Source organism: Pelobates fuscus, chromosome 2 (assembly GCF_036172605.1).
Source record: "Pelobates fuscus isolate aPelFus1 chromosome 2, aPelFus1.pri, whole genome shotgun sequence".
Lineage (NCBI taxonomy): Eukaryota > Metazoa > Chordata > Amphibia > Anura > Pelobatidae > Pelobates > Pelobates fuscus.
Window position 1 is genome coordinate 444,303,193 of NC_086318.1, and position 15,579 is coordinate 444,318,771.

Consider the following 15,579-nt stretch of genomic DNA (forward strand, 5'->3'; position numbering starts at 1 on the left):
ACTTAGTCACTATCATGTCCTTGTCTACTGTCTGTCCCCAAGTTGCCCACCCCACACAAGACCAATATGGGCAAAAGTTATAATCTCTATTTGGGCATCTAGGACTCACATATTTATTTTTACTACTGGGACAAATATATTTATCATTAGACCCATACGTCCTCTCCCATCTAAGATCCCCACATACATTCCACGGCTTTCTACCACTTGATATCGCCTTACACGCATCAAATAGCAAAACACCCGAAGAATATACGGATTCTAATACTGTCTTGTTAATTAGGGTCCCCTGAGGATCTCCATTCCTGAGAGTCAACCAAATTGTACGGGGTTGATACTCTGGACTGAAGCACTTAGGTTCTCCTACTCCTAAATGGCACGCACTATATTCTATATTAAGGTATCTACATCTTGATACATCTCCTTTACACTCGTATTGTGAATGCCAAATTAGGGTTTGGGAAATATGGTTACCTGTTCTTGTAGTCTTAATGCATACCTCACAGCTAGGAGTGTCGGTACCTCTACCTTCCTGAATATAAAAATACACATAAATAAACATTATCAAGAACACATCTTTAGTCGTCATCCTCAGTCTTCGTCCGTGCGAAGGCACCTCAGCTTCCAGGATGTAAGGGCTGCAGGGAATGGAGTTCTGCTCGTCTTCACAGGAGTCCCTTCGAGACTTTCCCTGGCTCATATACTATACGTCGGTGGGCGGACAGGCTTTATTATGGCCTTCTCACTCACGCACCAAATCTCTGAAACAATAAAATTTTGTAATCCACAAAGTTCCTCGTTACTCCGACTGAGTCGTGCGTTTTAACCGGATCTTGCAGGGATTCTCTGGATCTGCTGTAACTTGCCAAGAATCGACTGCTGCTGGTTTAACCCTGGAGTGATGTATCCACGGAGTCACTTCGGCTACTTTTATCGCTGTAGGGGTAGGTAAAAGAACAACATAAGGACCTCTCCACTTGGGCCCTAACGGTACATTATTCCACTCTTTAATCCACACTTGATCTCCTGGATGATAACTATGAACAGGGGGATAAATATTCACAGGTAATCTATCTTGTACCCATTTCTGCACCTCCTCCATAGTCTTACCCAACTCTACAACCTGCTGCCGGGTAATTCCTTCTCCCAACTGACTCAAGTCCCCCCTTAAGTTACCAAGTACGGGAGGTGGTCGTCCATACATGATTTCAAAAGGAGAGAGGCCCATCCTTCTGGTAGGGGTACTGCGGATTCGCAATAAAGCTATGGGTAAGAGAACGTTCCACTTAAGTTGGGTTTCCTGACACATTTTAGCCAACTGATTCTTAATAGTTCTATTCATTCTCTCTACCTTACCAGAACTCTGGGGTCTATATGCCGTATGAAGCCTCCACTTTATACCAAGCATATGAGTCAGTTGTTGTAGGCACTGATGAACAAAAGCTGGACCATTGTCCGATCCTATAGAGCAGAGTAGTCCATATCGGGGTATTATTTCTCGTAGCAGGAATCTCACAACTTCTCCTGCTTTCTCTGTACGAGTAGGTCATGCTTCTACCCAGCCTGAATAGGTGCACACAATTACCAACAGGTAACGATGTCCACCCGATTTAGGCATCACTGTATAGTCAATTTGTAAATCGGACATGGGGAGTCCCCCCATAAACTGGACTCCTGGTGGCTTTACTGGTCCTTGTCTTGCATTATTTTAAGCACACGTTACACATCTTCGTACAATGGCCTGAGTCAAGTTGGACAATCTTGGTATGTAGAAATGTTTTCTGAGAGATTCTTCTGTGCTGTCTCTCCCAGAATGTGTCCCGTTGTGATAATTTTGGACAATTTCTACCGCTAGTGATGCTGGAATGACTATTCTTCCATCTTCTAACTGATACCATTTGTTCTCCAAATACTTTCCAGGTTCAGTCTTTAACCACTCCTCTTCTTGAGCTGTATAAACTGGAGTCCATTGAGACAGTGGAGTTGGTATAAGGGCAGCTATATGCCCCACATATTCCTGTCTTCCCGATTCAGCGGCACGCTTAGCTGTACTGTCTGCCATCCGATTTCCTTTGGTTACATCACCATCTCCTCTCAGATGCGCTCGACAATGTATGATACCGACTTCTTTCGGTTCCCACACTGCTTCCAATAGTTGTAGGATTTCAGCTGCGTACTTGATTTCTTTACCTTCTGAATTCAATAGTCCTCTTTCTTTATACAAAGCTCCGTGGGCATGAGTGGTTAAAAACGCATATTTGGAGTCCGTGTAGATGTTCACTCTTAAACCTTCAGCCAATTGTAACGCTCGTGTCAGTGCTATCAAGTCTGCCTTTTGTGCTGATGTTCCTTTCGCCAGTGGTCGAGCTTCTATCACCTTGTCTATGGTTGTTACTGCATATCCTGCATAGCGGATCCCTTCTTTCACATAACTACTGCCGTCGGTATAATATTGAACATCGGGGTTCTGGATAGGAAAATCACGAAGATCTGGTCTACTTGAGAATACTTCATCCATTACTTCCAAACAATCATGTTGACTTTCAGTAGGTTGTGGCAAAAGGGTAGCTGGATTTAAGGTGTTTACAGTCTCTAAATGCACTCTTGGGTTTTCACACAACATTGCTTGATACTTGGTCATACGGCTGTTACTAAACCAATGATTTCCTTTGTAATCCAACAACGTCTGTACTGCATGTGGGACTCGTACATAAAGTTCTTGACCCAGAGTGAGTTTATCGGCTTCAGCTACTAGCAGGGCGGCTGCAGCTACGGCTCTTAGACAAGGTGGAAGTCCGCTGGCCACTGCATCCAGTTGCTTAGACATATAGGCAACAGGTCTTTGCCATGATCCCAAGTACTGTGTCAATACTCCCACAGCCATTCTTCTTTGCTCATGTACATACAGGTAGAATGGTCGTGTGTGATCAGGTAGACCTAATGCTGGGGCACTCATCAAGGCCTTCTTCACATCTTCAAATGCCGTTTGCTGTTCTTGAGTCCATAAGAAGGGGTCGTGCTCTGTACCTTTGATAGCTGCATACAGAGGTTTTGCCAGTATCGCGTAGCTGGGAATCCATATCCTACAGAAGCCTGCTGCCCCCAAGAATTCTCGCACTTGTCTTCTATTCTTGGGTATCGGTATTTGGCACACAGCTTCTTTTCTCTCTGGCCCCATAATTCTTTGACCTTCAGAGATATGGAATCCCAGATATTTGACAGTTGGCAAACACAACTGAGCCTTCTTTCTAGACACCTTGTATCCTGCCTTCCAGAGAATGTGTAGTAGATCGTGCGTTGCTTGCTGACATATTTCCTTTGTAACTGCTGCTATCAACAAGTCATCTACATATTGTAACAATACACACTCTCCTGGGATGGACTCGAAATCCAGTAGATCTTGACTTAGAGCTGAACCAAATAGGGTAGGTGAATATTTAAACCCTTGGGGCAGTCTTGTCCAAGTCATTTGGCGTTTTGAGCCCGTTACAGCGTTCTCCCATTGGAAAGCGAAAATACATTGACTTTCTGCGGCAATTCGGAGGCAAAAGAAGGCATCTTTGAGGTCTAAGACTGTAAAGTAGGTAGCCCCGCCCGGAATTAAAGCAAGCAGGTTATATGGATTGGGTACAACTGGATGTATACTAACAACCGCATCATTGACTGCTCTCAAGTCCTGCACAGGTCGATACTCATCTGTACCGGGCTTTTGAACAGGCAGCAATGGGGTGTTCCAGGGGGAAGTACAGAATTTTAGGATACCATACCGTATGAACTTATCCAGATAAGATTGGATATTCTTCTTAGCCTTCTGCGGGATGTGATATTGTCTTAGGCTCACTGGATAAACCCCAAGTTTTAGTTCAATTTTAATAGGTGGAATATTGCGGGCCAGTCCTGGTGGGTTGTTCTCTGCCCAAACTCCTGGTATGTTGAATAAGGACTCATCACTCCTAGGGTTTTGGCTAGTCAACGCTGTATAAAGTCGCCACTCTTCTTCCTTTGGTACAGATAATGTCATAATACCTGAAGGTCCATTAAACTTTAAAGATGTTGTTCCATTTGGTAGGAACGTAATCTGCGCTTGTAATTTAGATAGCATATCACGTCCCAGCAATTGGACTGGACATTCAGGCATATAAAGGAATTGATGTTTTACTACGTGGCCTCCCAATGTACAGAGTCGACTTTTAAGAACCGTTTTTTCAGCACTTCTTCCAGTTGCTCCTATTACAGTAATAGTCCTTCCAGATGTGATACCGGAGAAACTGACGGAAGCCAAGCACAGAGAGATGGACACAGGTTTCTTCAGGAAGGAAGAGATTCTTTATTGGATCACCGATCGGGACTCAGAGGGACTAGCGTCACCAAAATACAGCAAAGTCTGAGTACTGAATACATAGAGTACATTCCTTATATAGCACTGTAGCTCCTCCCACAATTAACTACACCCACACATACCCTTAACCTATTTAATAAATAGAGTCTAAACTCATCCATCCGGTCTAACCACGTGGCTCATCTGATACAAAGGAGAGGGACGCGTAATTCCAGTTCTTACATTCCTGCACCTGGTCAGTACAGTGATAACAGTATCTTAGCTACGTGTAATTAACTAACTGATACTACAAACACATATACATACATATGCCTTGTGGCAATCTTAGCCTGCTAAGCTTGTATTTTACTGGAATTACATCACATTCCCCCCTTTGATGCCTCTGATATTTCACAATTACTTGAGGCATCACTTAACCTTGGTTTGCATATACCTCAGGTTACCATGAACCAGACCAGACTTATCTTATGATGTGAATCTTTTAACACTCATCTTCCTGCATTGGTTCTCCTTGATCTAGAGCCTTATACTTATATATCGCCATTATCTGTGCAGCAGCCTTCCTCTCTGCTATACTTCCTATCAGGCTTTGCACAGACCTAACTACTAAGGGTATAAGACACGGTAGGAGTAGACACAACAGTAAAATCAGTAGGACTCCACCTACCACTGCCTTAAGCCCTCCAAACCACTCATACCAGCTACCAAACCAACTACTTGGATTGTACCCTTTCCATACCTGAGTAGGCACATGCACTAGTTTAACCATATGGCTAGTAAGCTCAGCTATTGCTTGCCCTTCGTCATCTATTTGAAGACAGCAATTGCTCAGGTTAAACTTCCCACATACACCTCCCTCTACTGCCAAAAGGTAATCCAAGGCTAATCTATTTTGGTACACTGCTGTCCTCATCCTGGTATTATGCTTCGCTAGAAGATTGAGTGCTTGTGAGGTCTCATTAGTAATAATCTCAACCACCGCCTGTAATCTTATAATACGGTTGAGCATATAAATTGGGGTTCTATAACCAAAGGTACCATCTTCTGCCCACGTGGCTGGCCCATAATAATCTATGATACGCTGGGGAGGCCATTCATTATCTTCCCAGGTGCCTATCTCTAAGGGTCCCCTTTCTTCCTATGATTCACATCATACACTTTAACACCTAAAGTCTCACCTGTTTCAATCGGTAACAAGAAGAAGGATGGTTTGAGCATACCCAACACACATGCCCCTTCCCAGTCCTGTGGCAACTCCGAATAGGCTTTCTTACCACAGATCCAGTACAAATTTGCTGGGGCTCTCCAGGTAGATGTGATGGATAAATCAAACCACACATCCTTTAAACTGGCATATCTAGCAAACGGGTTAGATGGTTCTGAGACATTTGAAGCCGACCACCAAGTTGTATTTTTAGTATCATCATCATAAGCTTTTTGCCCTAGACAAGTTAATTCTCCTACAGAAGTATTATACATTATTCCTTTCCTTGCTATGCAAACATAACCTATGATGGAGGTCTTTAATCTCCACTCAGATTTACCTCTAACACTCAAATGATAATCGGCTTGTGTAGATATTAGTTGGTCAACTGCCTCAGAACCGGACATTACCTCCTTTGCTTCCCAAGGCCATTGGTCTCCCATGTTAGTACCTCCACACACATAGCAGTTGGTAACATTAAGACTACCGGCAATACTCTCAGCTAGGTCAATGAACAGGTTTTTAGCGTTATGGGGGATCTTATTATCTATACTCATCTCTTCATAAAAGGAATGGTATACTTGATGAGTCTGGGAGGATACCGTATCAGTCTCTATTCCTATAAACAATAATGTCCCAGGATCTAAACCCGTCCCGTATATCTGAAACCCAAATAAATTTCCATACTTATCTAGGAACTTGTCGGGGTTATTAATAAGTATATGGACTGGGTTGCATTCCATAGACTTACAATAAGGGCTAGTCGGCAACTTAGTCACTATCATGTCTTTATCTACTGTCTGTCCCCAAGTCGCCCACCCCACACAAGACCAATATGGGCAAAAGTTATAGTCTTTATTTGGGCATCTAGGACTTACATATTTATTTTTACTACTGGGACAAATATATTTATCATTAGACCCATACGTCCTCTCCCATCTAAGATCCCCACATACATTCCACGGTTTTCTACCACTTGATATCGCCTTACATGCATCAAATAGCAGAACACCCGAAGAATATACGGATTCTAACACCGTCTTATTAATTAGGGTCCCCTGAGGATCTCCATTCCTGAGAGTCAACCAAATTGTACGAGGTTGATACTCTGGACTGAAGCACTTAGGTTCTCCTACTCCTAAATGGCACACACTATAGTCTATATTTAGGTATCTACATCTTGATACCTCTCCTTTACATTCGTATTGTGAATGCCAAATTAGGGTTTGGGAAATATGGTTACCTGTTCTCGTAGTCTTAATGCATACCTCACAGCTAGGATAGTCGGTACCTCTACCTTCCTGAATATAAAAACACATATAAATAAACACAATCAAAAGCACATCTTTCGCCGTCATCCTCAGTCTTCGTCCGTGCGATGGAACCTCAGCTTCCAGGATGTGAGGGCTGCAGGGAATGGAGTTCTGCTCGTCTTCACAGGTGTCCCTTCGAGACTTTCCTGGCTTATACACTATGTGTTGGTAAGCGGACAGGCTTTATTATGGCCTTCTCACTCACACCTGTAACAATAAAATTTGTAATCCACAATAATTCCTCGTTACTCCGACTGAGTAGTGCGTTTCAACCGGATCTTGCAGGGATTCTCTGGATCTGCTGTAATTTGCCAAGAATCGACTGCTGCTGGTTTAACCCTGGAGTGATGTATCCACGGAGTTACTTCGGCTACTTTTATCGCTGTAGGGGTAGACAAAAGAACAACATAAGGACCTCTCCACTTGGGCCCTAACGGTACATTATTCCACTCTTTAATCCACACTTGGTCTCCTGGATGATAACTATGAACAGGGGGATAAATATTCACAGGTAATCTATCTTGTACCCATTTCTGTACCTCCTCCATAGTCTTACCCAACTCTACAACCTGCTGCCGGGTAATTCCTTCTCCCAACTGACTCAAGTCCCCCCTTAAGTTACCAAGTACGGGAGGTGGTCGCCCATACATGATTTCAAAAGGAGAGAGGCCCATCCTTCTGGTAGGGGTACTGCGGATTCGCAATAAAGCTATGGGTAAGAGAACGTTCCACTTAAGTTGGGTTTCCTGACACATTTTAGCCAACTGGTTCTTTATAGTTCTATTCATTCTCTCTACCTTACCAGAACTCTGGGGTCTATATGCAGTATGAAGCCTCCACTTTATACCAAGCATATGAGTCAGTTGTTGTAGGCACTGATGAACAAAAGCTGGACCATTGTCCGATCCTATAGAACAGGGTAGTCCATATCGGGGTATTATTTCTCGTAGCAGGAATCTTACAACTTCTCCTGCTTTCTCTGTACGAGTAGGACATGCTTCTACCCAGCCTGAATAGGTGCACACAATTACCAACAGGTAACGATGTCCACCCGATTTAGGCATTACTGTAAAGTCTATTTGTAGATCGGACATGGGGAGTCCCCCCATAAACTGGACTCCTGGTGGCTTTACTGGTCCTTGTCTTGCATTATTCTTAGCACACGTTACACATCTGCGTACAATGGCCTGAGTCAAGTTGGACAATCTTGGTATGTAGAAATGTTTCCTGAGAGATTCTTCAGTACTGTCTCTCCCAGAATGTGTCCCGTTGTGATAATTTTGGACAATTTCTACCGCTAGTGATGCTGGTATGACTATTCTTCCATCTTCTAGCTGATACCACTTGTTCTCCAAATACTTTCCCGGTTCAGTCTTTAACCACTCCTCTTCTTGAGCTGTATAAACTGGAGTCCATTGGGACAGTGGAGTTGGTATAAGAGCAGCTATATGCCCCACATACTCCTGTCTTCCTGATTCAGCAGCACGCTTAGCTGCACTATCTGCCATCCGATTTCCCTTGGTTACATCACCATCTCCTCTCAGATGCGCTCGACAATGTATGATACCGACTTCTTTCGGCTCCCACACTGCTTCCAATAGTTGTAGGATTTCAGCTGCGTACTTGATTTCTTTGCCTTCTGAATTCAGTGGTCCTCTTTCTTTATACAAAGCTCCGTGGGCATGAGTGGTTAAAAACGCATACTTAGAGTCCGTATAGATATTTACTCTTAAACCTTCAGCCAATTGTAACGCTCGTGTTAGTGCTATTAATTCTGCCTTTTGTGCTGATGTTCCTTTCGCCAGTGGCCGAGCTTCTATCACCTTGTCTATTGTTGTCACTGCATATCCTGCATAGCGGATCCCTTCTTTCACATAACTACTGCCGTCGGTGTAATATTGAACATCGGGGTTCTGGATGGGAAAATCACGAAGATCTGGTCTACTTGAAAATACTTCATCCATTACTTCCAAACAATCATGTTGACTTTCAGTAGGTTGCGGCAAAAGGGTAGCTGGATTTAAGGTGTTTACAGTCTCTAAATGCACTCTTGGGTTTTCACACAACATTGCTTGATACTTGGTCATACGGCTGTTACTAAACCAATGATTTCCTTTGTAATCCAACAACGTCTGTACTGCATGTGGGACTCGTACATAAAGTTCTTGACCCAGAGTGAGTTTATCGGCTTCAGCTACTAGCAGGGCGGCTGCAGCTACGGCTCTTAGACAAGGTGGAAGTCCGCTGGCCACTGCATCCAGTTGCTTAGACATGTAGGCAACAGGTCTTTGCCATGATCCCAAGTACTGTGTCAATACTCCCACAGCCATTCTTCTTTGCTCGTGTACATATAAGTAGAATGGTCGTGTGTGATCAGGTAGACCTAATGCTGGGGCACTCATCAAAGCCTTCTTCACATCTTCAAATGCCGTTTGCTGTTCTTGGGTCCATAAGAAGGGGTCGTGCTCTGTACCTTTGATGGCTGCGTACAGAGGTTTTGCCAGTATCGCATAGCTGGGAATCCATATCCTACAGAAGCCTGCTGCCCCCAAGAATTCTCGCACTTGTCTTCTATTCTTGGGTATTGGTATTTGGCAGACAGCTTCTTTTCTCTCTGGCCCCATAATCCTTTGACCTTCAGAGATATGGAATCCCAGATACTTGACAGTTGGCAAACACAACTGAGCCTTCTTCCTGGACACCTTGTATCCTGCCTTCCAGAGAATATGTAGTAGATCGTGCGTTGCTTGCTGACATTTTTCTTTTGTAACTGCTGCTATCAACAAGTCATCTACATATTGTAACAATACACATTCTCCTGGGATAGACTCGAAATCCAGTAGATCTTGACTTAGAGCTGAACCAAATAGGGTAGGTGAATTTTTAAACCCTTGGGGCAGTCTTGTCCAAGTCATTTGGCGTTTTGAGCCCGTTACAGCGTTCTCCCATTGGAAAGCGAAAATACATTGGCTTTCTGCGGCAATTCGGAGGCAAAAGAAGGCATCTTTGAGATCTAAGACTGTGAAGTAAGTAGCCCCGCCCGGAATTAAAGCAAGCAGGTTATATGGATTGGGTACAACTGGATGTATGCTAACAACCGCATCATTGACTGCTCTTAAGTCCTGTACAGGTCGATACTCATCTGTACCGGGCTTTTGAACAGGCAGCAATGGGGTGTTCCAGGGGGAAGTACAGAATTTTAGGATACCATACCGTATGAACTTATCCAGATAGGATTGGATGTTCTTCTTAGCCTTCTGCGGAATGTGATATTGTCTTAGGCTCACTGGATAAACCCCATGTTTCAGTTCAATTTTTATTGGTGGAATATTGCGGGCCAGTCCTGGTGGGTTGTTCTCTGCCCAAACTCCTGGTATGTTAAACAATGTCTCATCACTCCTAGGGTTTTGGCTAGTCAACACTGTATAAAGTCGCCACTCTTCTTCCTTTGGTACGGATAAAGTCATAATACCTGAAGGTCCATTAAACTTTAAGGATGTTGTTCCATTTGGTAGGAACGTAATCTGCGCTTGTAATTTTGATAGCATATCACGTCCCAGCAATTGGACTGGACATTCAGGCATATAAAGGAATTGGTGTTTTACTACGTGGCCTCCCAATGTACAGAGTCGACTTTTAAGAACCGGTTTTTCAGCACTTCTTCCAGTTGCTCCTATCACAGTAATAGTCCTTCCAGATGGAGGAGCAACTAGATTAGTCACCACTGAATGTTCAGCACCAGTGTCGATCATGAACGCACTCCTTTTCCCCCCTATTGATACATCGACCATAGGCTCCGCTCGACCAAGGGGGATGGAGCCCGGTCGGTATCAATAGTCCTCCATGACCGTGTCAGCCAATCCTACAAAGTCCCTACCTTCTCTATCGCGGGACCTTTGCGCTGCTGGAATATACCTGTCTTCCCTAACACTTCCTCTGTTCCCATTACTCCCTCTATAACCATTACTCCCTCCGGGGCCTCCTCTACCTCTCGCTCTACCTCTAAAGTTTCCGTAGCCTGCCCTGGGCTGGTCTCTCTCGTACTGCTCTCTTTGCGGACATTCGTTCCTCCAATGCCCTTCTTCCTTGCAATACGCGCATTGATCCCTACTCAAAGGCTCCCTACTCCATCTATTATTGCCTCTATCTGGGCCCCGTTTATCTACGCCTGCGATCGCTACCGCTAGCATATCAGCCTTTTTACGCATCTTGCGCTCTTCCTCTTTCTTACTTTCTGTATCCCTGTTCATATAGACCTTATTTGCTACCTCCATTAGTTGGGTGATGGACATACCTGCAAACCCTTCTAACTTTTGTAGCTTGCGCTTAATATCTCCGTATGCTTGGCTGACAAAGGCGGAGTTAACCATTCGGGAATTGTCTGCGTCTTCCGGATTAAAGGGGGTATACAAGCGGTATGCCTCCAATAATCGGTCATAAAAGACACTGGGCGCTTCATCGCTTTTCTGGATCACCTCAACTGTCTTCGACATGTTAATGGCTTTCTTTCCTCCGGCTTTCATGCCAGCAATTATAGCGTCTCTATAGGCTCTGAGTTGAACCATATCAGCACCATTTACGTTCCAATCGGGATCGGTGTTGGGATAGTGTGTCGCGGCCCATGCTGCTGGATTGGCTTGGTTCAAAGCACGGGCTCTATCCTCTAATGCTTTAATGGCTGCTTGATTTATTCTTGTCCTTTCCTCATTGTTAAATAAAGTCATTAGTAACTGCTGGCAATCAGCCCATGTCGGATTATGCGTCTGTACTATTGAGGTGAACAGATCAGTCATAGCTTGTGGTTTCTCAGTATACGAGGAATTATGGGTCTTCCAGTTTAAAAGATCGGTTGTGGTAAATGGGACATATACGAAGACTGGGTCAGCGTGTGCCATTTGACCTGCGGCATCGATATAAGCTGACCCGGGATTCAGACGAAGAGGCATCTGATAGTGCTTTAATTGTTGGGCACCAGTCAACTGTCGGGTTTGGATGGGGCTACGTAGAGAGGCGTCAGTCATGGGTTCCGGTCGGGGAGAGATAGGGTATGGGGATGTGGGAGGTTGGTTTTGGGAAAAGGTCGTAAATAAAACACTTCGAGCCGAGCTAGATGAAGCTTGACCGGAAGTCTGAAGTGGCGCCAAATCAGGATATTCGTTTCTAATGGGGGTGGATTCTGGTTCCGGAAGGGGAGATTTAGTACGAGGGGGGGTGGATCCTGTACTGGAGGAGGAAGCGGAAGTGGATGAGGGTAATGAGGGGAGGGGTGCAGGACTTCCTGCGTTTGCGTCACTTCTTCTTAACGGAAAGTAAGGGGGCGGCAAAGGGATCTCGGACTCAGGGGGCGTGTCCAAAATGGGCCTAACACCAGTCCTAGTGGACGAACAAGTCCTAGCTACCATGAGGCGACACTGCTCCTCGTGGCATGTCTGGAGCCATTTTGGCGAGTCATTTACGGCCTGTCTCCAACAGTCAATATAAGGAAACTGGCCGTAAAGTTCAGGCCTACCTGATACAGCCACGTGTAAGCGCTGTACCAGAGTTAGATCCAAACTGCCACGTGGCGGCCATGCCGCAACCAAAGTAGGCCACTCCCTAGTACACAAAGTGACCAAACGTACAGGAGACATCTTTACCCCAAAATCACAAACTTTGAATCCCTTTTTAAAATTCTTAACCATACATCCTAAGGGATCCGGAATCGTTGACTGCGACGCACCCATACTTAACAATGGAACGTCGTCGACAACGAATACTATACACGCGTACTATTCAACAGTCACACCCGTTTCCTCTGGCAACAGCACCACGTGGTACGGTTACCAAGTGAAACGTACACAATAACAATAAACACTCAGGGAATTCCCGTACACACACAGCTGTTACACCAGTCACTATATAATCAATATTATGCCCTTTGGCGTAACTATACAGTCACCCACGCTATAATTCTCTATATACGAATTACCCGTCTATAACACACCCCAGTAACATCGTCTTTTACAAATAGCGGTTACAGTACGGTTAGCATAGGTCAAAGCACAAGTTAAGGTCACAATACAATTATTAGTGGTTATGGTGTTAAACATGCAATGGACGACAATGATTAGTACTTATTATATAATGTCAGTAAATATACAGGGTTATGGTACCGTGCACTATAATACAGCAACACACTATTAACACTCTCGCTAGACGGCTGAGCTCGCGCTATCTAACAAGATATACACTTTACTAAAACAATCGTTAACACATTTACAATTCCCAACTAAACTATTGGCCAGTACCTTGAATGGACTACCTAAAACTATATACACCCGTTTTGGTTAGCCACACTGCCCAATCACCACATATATAGCGAGCTAGAGAACCGAATTTACACAGGCGCCTCTTAGTCGCACTATCAAAAGTCTAGTGGGTTCCAAATTTACACGCCTTCCCACTTAGCCCAGATAGGATGAGAACTAGCGAACCGAATTTACACAGGCGCCGCTTAGTCTCCCGGTCCCTCCGACCTAGCGAACGTAATATACACCCTAGAACGCTAGTCTAGACAAGACACCGGTGTCCGGCTAGGGCTATTTACACCAGGACCCCGCCTGACTAACCAAATCAAACGGTCTGACTAAAGAGCGTTCGATCGAGCGGTGCGCCTTCGCTCCTTCCCTCCGACAGAGGGGGCAGATACACAGATTCAAAACCCCTTTGGGCCTACCGCACAATCGGTATACCCCTAGTGGGTCCTGCCGTCTAAAACAGCAGTTGTCTTACCTCCTCGTTCCTGAACCTGAGTTCACACTCATCGACGGGGACACCCCAGCACTTCTCACGTAGAGGCCGATGATCTCCTGGACAACAGACCAGTGGCGCCGAGACGAAGGGAGATCCACGCAGAAGTTCAGGGGTGCAGCCGTAGAGAACGTGGGCAAAGATAGACCGTCTCACGCCTCTGCCTCTCAGCTACCGTTGAACGATGAGCTTCCCGGCCAATGCACCAAATGATACCGGAGAAACTGACGGAAGCCAAGCACAGAGAGATGGACACAGGTTTCTTCAGGAAGGAAGAGATTCTTTATTGGATCACCGATCGGGACTCAGAGGGACTAGCGTCACCAAAATACAGCAAAGTCTGAGTACTGAATACATAGAGTACATTCCTTATATAGCACTGTAGCTCCTCCCACAATTAACTACACCCACACATACCCTTAACCTATTTAATAAATAGAGTCTAAACTCATCCATCCGGTCTAACCACGTGGCTCATCTGATACAAAGGAGAGGGACGCGTAATTCCAGTTCTTACATTCCTGCACCTGGTCAGTACAGTGATAACAGTATCTTAGCTACGTGTAATTAACTAACTGATACTACAAACACATATACATACATATGCCTTGTGGCAATCTTAGCCTGCTAAACTTGTATTTTACTGGAATTACATCACAGATGGAGGAGCAACTAGATTAGTCACCACTGAATGTTCAGCACCAGTGTCGATCATGAACGCACTCCTTTTTCCCCCTATTGATACATCGACCATAGGCTCCGCTCGACCAAGGGGGATGGAGCCCGGTCGGTATCAATAGTCCTCCATGACCGTGTCAGCCAATCCTACAAAGTCCCTGCCTTCTCTATCGCGGGACCTTTGCGCTGCTGGGAAATACCTATCTTCCCTAACACTTCCTCTGTTCCCATTGCTCCCTCTATTACCATTACTCCCTCCGGGGCCTCCTCTACCTCTCGCTCTGCCTCTAAAATTTCCGTAACCTGTCCTAGGTCTGTTTCTCTCACACTGTTCTCTTCGAGGACACTCATTTCTCCAATGCCCTTCTTCCCTACAGTATGCGCACTGATTTCTACTTAGAGGTTCCTCATTCCATTTACTATCGCCTCTATCTGGGCCCCGTCTATCTACGCCTGCGATCGCTACCGCTAGCATATCTGCCTTTCTACGCATCTTGCGCTCTTCCTCTTTCTTACTTTCTGTTTCCCTATTCATATATACTTTATTCGCTACCTCCATTAGTTGGGTGATGGACATACCTGCAAACCCTTCTAACTTCTGTAGCTTGCGCTTAATATCTCCGTAAGCTTGGCTGACAAAGGCGGAGTTCACCATTCGGGAATTATCTGCGTCTTCCGGATTAAAGGGGGTATACAAGCGGTATGCCTCCAATAATCGGTCATAAAAGACACTGGGCGCTTCATCACTTTTCTGAATCACCTCAACTGTCTTCGACATATTAATGGCTTTCTTTCCTCCAGCTTTCATGCCAGCAATTATAGCGTCTCTATAGGCTCTGAGTTGAACCATATCAGCACCATTTACATTCCAGTCGGGGTCGGTGTTAGGATAATGTGTTGCGGCCCATGCTGATGGATTGGCTTGATTCAAAGTACGGGCTTTATCCTCTAGCGCTTTAATGGCCGCTTGATTAATTCTTGTCCTTTCCTCATTGTTAAACAAAGTCATTAATAACTGCTGGCAATCAGCCCATGTCTGGTTATGTGTATGTACTATTGAGGTGAACAGATCGGTCATAGCTTGTGGTTTCTCAGTATACGAGGAATTGTGGGTCTTCCAATTCAAGAGATCGGTTGTCGTGAACGGGACATATACGAAGACTGGGTCAGCATGTGCCATTTGACCTGCGGCATCGATATAGGCTGACCCGGGATTCAGACGAAGAGGCATCTGATAATGTTTTAATTGTTGGGTA